Source organism: Neopelma chrysocephalum, unplaced genomic scaffold (genome assembly GCF_003984885.1).
Source record: "Neopelma chrysocephalum unplaced genomic scaffold, ASM398488v2 Primary Assembly neopelma1_347, whole genome shotgun sequence".
In the NCBI taxonomy this organism is placed as follows: Eukaryota; Metazoa; Chordata; class Aves; order Passeriformes; family Pipridae; genus Neopelma; species Neopelma chrysocephalum.
The window spans coordinates 4,192,574-4,199,147 of NW_020898011.1; the positions used below are offsets into that span (position 1 = coordinate 4,192,574).

Sequence of the window (6,574 nt, forward strand, 5' to 3'; positions counted from 1 at the left end):
AATATTTGCATTGGGTTACTTGTGTGATGAATTTAGAATGATCACATTTCAAGCATTTTTATCTACCTGAAGTATTTGCTTATTAGAGTTGATTTCCAGAATTATACCATGTTCAGAAATCTCTGGTTAACAGGGAAAATTCCAAAGCCTAATACAACTGTATAGAGATCATATAAATACCTAATAAATGAATGCATAATTGTGCCTTTAATAAGCATCCTCCTGAATTGGTGATCTGTTTTGAAATGTTTTGCATTCCTGACACTTTTTTTTGTAGTTTTGCTCTGTGTTGTAAATTTTGACCAAACAAGTAAAAGTGCATTCTGAGATTTAATTTTTTCTGTTTAATGGTGTTAAACCAAGTGTTTGGATTTTTTTTAGTTAACTTAACTAGTTAAGCTTTTTAATCAGCTTAAATGTATAATCTCTTGCACTGAACTAAATTTGAGATGTAATAATAATAATTCTTCTAGCAAATGAAAAGTTTGCATTAGCTTCTTGTCTGACTGAAATCTAGAGGAATGTGCTTAAATTATAAATTTCAGTATGAATCTGTTGTGAAGCCAAGTATTTATTAGGAGCTTATTTGATGCTATCTTGAGTTGGGCAACAGTTAAAAGGCAGCCTTGCCTGAGCACCTTCCTCCCCTCAGAAGTCTTGAAAATCATAACTGCCTGCACTCCTTTTGCCCCAGTTTTTTCTCCAGCACAATTTCATATTTTGTCCAACATTGGTGGTGGTACTATCTCGGGTATCCTGAGTGGCCTTAAGTCTTTTGAGGAAAAATCTTGCAGCTGCCCAAGTGTAGTTCTCTGGAGTCAACAGAAAAACTAACTGGAAAGGGGAATGTCCTCTCACAGTTACCATTGTTCTTTGAAGAAGGTTGTCCCTGGAGCATCCTGGCCTGCTCAGACACCTCTGTTCTGTGCCAGACTTTGTCAGTTAACTGAGCTTGTTACCCACATGCTGGAACATGGGGAGGTGGTTGGATTGCTTTTGGCTTTCCAGTGGCCTTGACTGATGTCAAGCTGATGGCTCTGGGCACAGCTTGGACACTCCATGTGCACTTTTCCCTCCCATGGGTGTCACACGTTCTCATTTCTGCTCCCGTCTCGTGTTCTTGCAGTTTTGTTGCATTTGAAGGCCTGCACAATCAAGAGATTCTTTTATCAGCTCCTGTGATAAAATACAGCCAGTTTGAAGTTTGACAACAGCATACTAATACAATTACTAGTATTTCTTAATACCACATTCCTGAGCTCCTTAACCAAAGAGTGGCTGCAGGGACAGTTTGACAGATAAAAACATATATATATAGTTGTTCGAGTTTTAATAGTTTTTTGCCTGCAACCATAATCTGTATCATTATTTTTTTTTAGTTTAATTCTGTTGGACAAGTTTCAAAGATAAATATGGTGTGTAATAAGTCTTTGCAGCCTCTAATTTGTGAAGGAGTGTCTGTCCAGTTAATACTTGCTCATTGAAGCAAGGGGTTTTGAAATAGCTGCAGTACGAACTGTAATTACTGATGTCTGTTTCCTATTCACCTATGGCTCCTGGCATTTGATCAAAAACTGTAATGTATTGCTTAATCTCAAAGCATTCCCCACTTTCAAAAATATTTACCTCATGAGAATTGCACAGCACTAAATGACCTTAGCAAAACCGTAGTAGATTTTTATTGGGCATTGATCATATGTGGCTAATCCCCCAACAAGTATTTTTCCTGTTATTTTTGAGTGTTGGTAATTTAGATATGGATGTATTTATAGTGTCCCTCTAGTGCAAGCTCAAAGCATTTTAAAAAGTATAAAATATATTAGTGAAGGGGTGGGTTTTTAGTTCACAAATGGGGTGGCTAAAAAAGGGAACGCAAAGGTCGAGCAATTTATGTGAGGGCAAACTGCTACCTGGCAGCAGAGTGGCAAATGGAATCTCCTGGTTTGTAGTTTCTCAAAGCTGAGAATAACATAGAGAAGTCAGTCTTGAAAAATTGTGAGGCAAGGTGCCTAAATCTTACTGAAGGGCGTTGGGAGTTGGGCACCTCGTTACCATCTGTCCCACCAAGAGAGTAAAAAATCTGGGATATTGAAGGCAGATGTTCCGAGCATCGCAAGAGTAAGTAGAAACCTTAATTTCATTTGAGAAAAGTTGTCATCTTTCTTGTTGAAAAATGCCTGCACTGCTTTGATCTGCCTCCAGCTGTGTTTATTATACCATCAAATCTTGTCTTCCTGATTTCTGTGGAACTGTTTGTAACAGAATTGAGAGTTCTTCTATTGCTTTCCTTGGAATCAGACCTGGAATATAATGTTTTGTCCTCAAAAAGCATAAGAGTTACAGAGACACTTAAGAAATGCAAACAGCCAGCTTTATGAGAGGAGCTCTACAGATTTTGCATGTGATTGCTCTTGTCATGCTCTTTCCTTGATTATGTTCAGAAATATGACTGGCACCATCTGAGGAAGGAGAAAGCTGTTTGCAGTGAACAGACAGTGTCATGACAAGATGTTGGATGAGTTCCAAAGGAGAGCAGCATGTCAGTCACTGAGTCATCCCCCTGACTTGAGCAGTGCTTTCATTTCTCTGGGAGGTTCCCAGGTGTGCTGAGTGCTTGACTCACACGGATGGCAGTGACTCCAGGCCAGCACAGAGAGACCACAGGTTGAAATGAGTGTCTGTGTTTCCATGTTACATGTCCTAATGAATCAGCCTTGGGCAACTTGGGCTCTAACTGAGTGCAATACATACAATGGGAAAGAAAAGATGAGTGTGGAAATAAGGATTCTTACCCAAATGAGAACTGGCTGCTTTCTGGTAGCCAAAGAGGGAGTTTTGTTCATTATTTTGTTCACAGCCTGTCTGAAATGAACAACATTCATGTATAGCCCAAACAGCAAATCTGGATATAGAGCAAAGTGTAATGCTACCTGTGGACTCTTAGCTAGATGGTGTTTATGGTATTTTAGGGCTTTCTATGTAGAGAACTTGTCAGATCTTCTTTAAGACTGAAATGCTAGTTGGCCTCCACTGGTAGAGACCATTAATTCCAAACTGCTAGCACTGTGAATTTACCAGTGCTGCTCAAAGAGATAAACAGTCTGCATCGTCTCTGATAGTGTTGATTCTGTCAAATCTTCTGTATCTGCGATGAAAAATCATCGTATTTTGTGAATTGAAAAGATTCCCAGCATATCCAAGGAACATTGATTTTTTTTTTTAACATTTGATTCCTCTTGGGTGGAATTCATAAAAACACCTTCTCCACAATTATATTCCAAGCGTGTCACCAGCTCCTCGAACTACACTCCCTGTAGTAACATAGGTTTCTAAGAAAGCCCTAAACAAAACTAGGTGTAATATGCCAGAATAAACTGTAAACACCCAAAGAACGTCGGCAGGTTGACACATTTCCTGATTCAGCTTCTAATTACCATCAAACAATGTCGAACGGAGCTTTTATTTTTCACAGAGTTAATGAAGAGCATGTGGAGAGCAGCCTGCTAGCAAGAGCTGTCCTCTGTTATCTGCTGGAGGAGTACACAAGCTGCAGAGGGGGAGAGTCAGCCAAACGGGCTTCTCCAATTTGAATACTTTTCTGTTTGTAGAAATGCATGTAGAAAATGTCCTCTGCTCTCACCACAGCAATGCCAAGGGCCTTTCTCGCAGAAATACATCGCAGAATACTCGTGGTTAAGAATGATTCCTTTGCTTCTCTTGCTGTGCTGTTTGTTTGTTTGTATAACAAACAACACTTTAAAATATGCTTAGCTTTGGGTCACTTTAATTTTTAAAGAACAGCTCAGGGAAGGGCTTTGGGTGTGCTTTGTCAAGCAAGAGCGTGTTTTTCCAGGCTCTGTGGGGCTGCCATTTCATGTCATGCCTTTAGCAGGCTTTTTAAAGATCTGTGTCACATCTCCCAGCCTGGTGTGGACTGCCTGCCTTCGGGGTCAGGCCTCAAGGTTACCTGTCTGAGCAGCTTCTCCTTGCTTTCCAAGCACTTCTTCCTAAAGGAAAAAGTGGTTATTTTTAAAGCAGTTCCTTTCAGTGATCTGGTTTAGAGTGCCTGTCCACAAATAGTCGTGTAGAGCTAATGGGGGAAGTGGAGGTGAGAGCAAAAGGAAGGATGAGATTCCTTTAGAAGAGGAGAGAGGGAGGGTATAAACCTCTCACACTGACATTATCTCAGGTCATACTGTACTCAAGGGCTCAGTTCTAGTCTCACAGCACTCCCATTGGAATCACCTTCCCTGATTTGGGTACCTGATGATAATGCTGGCCGTTGTTAACTATGGATTTGAAGCATAGAATTATCTGATGTAATTAATTTTCTTTTTCTTTTCTGATTCAATCAAAAAACCCATGCACTAGGAATATATTGCCAGACTCTTTCATCATGAAAGTGCCACAGTTTAGCCACAGACTACTCTCTGGGGCTCATATTCTGCTGCCCTCAATCAAGAGGATCCTTTACTCCAAAACTGGTCAGACTGGAACAAATAAGGGTGACAAAATTTGTATGAAAACAAAGGATTGGAGACGTGGACCTGCATTTGCTAAGGGGTATGGAAATTAGCTCCTATTTCAATGCTGAGTGCAGAAGGGTGTATAAATCTTTAAACTCTGAAGGCAACTGTTAGGTGGAGAAAATGAAGCTGGGGACTGCTGTGCTTGGTGCTGCTAAACATAATGTAGCACTTAAGTGCTGACACAGCCTGTGTGGAGAGAGCTCTCCTACCTGGGAACTGCTGTGCTGTGCCTGAGCTCAGTTCTCCTGCATTAATATTCATTGGCCCCAGCACTGCATGTTGCCAGAGTTCTAGCAGGTATTTACAGATCCTCAAAATGGGATTCTCACTGGATTTAATGGGCTCCATCAAAAAATCTGGGTCTTACCTCTGAGGTTTCTGGAGTGTTTGCTTTCTCACAGCCTTGAGTAAGCTGGAGTGGAATGAGTCGTGGAGAAGGGAGTGCTCTGAGATTCCAGGCTTCAGATCCTACGTCTTTGATGCAAGGAGAAGGGTGTACTGAAGTGTGGGAAAGGGGAAAGGAGGAACTGAGAGCAGAAAAGGCTGCAAGACCAGAGATAAAGAAAGGCAAATGTGTGGTGGAAACTCTTCCAGCTCCTCTGCTGTCAATGGTGAGAAAGTTTGTCTGTTAAAAAAACCAGATGCTTGGCTTCCACCAGTTGAGGGTGCATCCCTTGCTGTTGTTTGGGTACAGGGAGGTGTTAAACAGCTTGGTTGTTGTTTATATTTCAGCATGTGAGCTCTGTAAAATTCCACACAACTCCTGCTGTAAGAACAAAAATGACCTTCCCAGAAATGTTGTTGTGTGGTTCAACGGGAGTTTATCACAGCCCATGTGTCCCTTTCATTACTGTCACGTGAGATAACCAGATGCTGCTACCAGAGGGGTACCAGTCACTGCTGCCAGAACTGGAGACAGGCTGGTGAGAGCTGGAGAAACTACCAAACAGACCATGTAGGGCACACTTTCAATGCCAACATGGAGTGCACAGACCTTCATCACCAACACAGTTCCTTACTTTGGAAGGAGGAAGTTCCTGGGTTATGCAAACCATTCAGGTCAGCAGTGTAATCCAGTGAGACTGCTTCTGTAATCCTGAGTGTCTGCTGGAAATGTCTCCCTGTGGCCATGCAGTGTGGAAAATCAAGCTGTAGCATAACCTCTGCCTGTCGTGCCTGAGCTCCCTCTGGTGCAGGCAGGACGTGTCCTGCTTGCACAGATGTGAACCAAACCCTCCTGGAGCTGCATTGCCCCTGAGGCAGACGCTGTTCATCTCTGTGCCACGGGCCATGCACACAGCTCAGAGCCAGGGCTGCTCACTCACGGGGGTGCAGGGGGGTAAATACACCTTTTTCCCCCCAAATAAGAGCACAGGTAGGTTAGGAAAGTTGGCCAAGGCTGTTGAGAATATGACTCACAGGATACAGAGAGTTGATCTCATGCTAATCATAACCAAGCACGGGCAGCCTGACATTTGACTTTTATACAGGGAAAAGCTGCTGCAGCCCTTGTGATTCACACCTCATCTGCTCTAAGCACCTCCCTGCCACTGCTCAGAACCCACTGCTCTTACACGTTTTGCATATGTCCTGTGCTGAACATTTCAATTGACTTAATTATTGTCTTAAGTAAATGTTTACTAGAAGTTTATGAACCATAATGACATCTAGGGTGCGAATTTTTGTAAAAATAGGTTTTGGGGAATTGTTGTTGGAAATTCACAATTCTTCCCATGTTATTTAGTTGTTGTGAGATTCCTGCACTTTGGTGACATTTCAAGAGCAGTATAATCCCTGGTGCACTAATTTGCTAGTGCAACATGCCTCAGACAAAAGGTTTGCTTTACCAAGACTGAGCAGATGCTTTGTTTGAAATTTCCTATATAGCCCAGTATTTCAGATTTAGCACAATGGCATATTGCAAATGTTAATGTACCTCAATGGATCCTTACAGCACTGCTCAGCAATGCAATTCATCCTCTAAGCACAGGATTTTACTTCTGGAAAAAAATAAGTGGAAGTGCTTAGATCACGTAGACTCCATT

The 6,574-nt window shown here is 41.9% G+C and overlaps 1 long non-coding RNA gene across 1 annotated transcript; it reads right to left on the reverse strand.

Annotated features, from left to right (window-relative positions):
- Nucleotides 1–386: 386 nt before the first annotated feature.
- On the reverse strand, nt 387–4,934 carry LOC113978604. The gene is made up of 3 exons (XR_003537621.1): nt 4,897–4,934; nt 2,793–2,862; nt 387–1,145 (listed from the first exon to the last, which is right to left on the reverse strand). It is a non-coding gene; the product is annotated as an uncharacterized LOC113978604 (long non-coding RNA).
- Between the last annotated feature and the right edge of the window lie 1,640 nt (nt 4,935–6,574).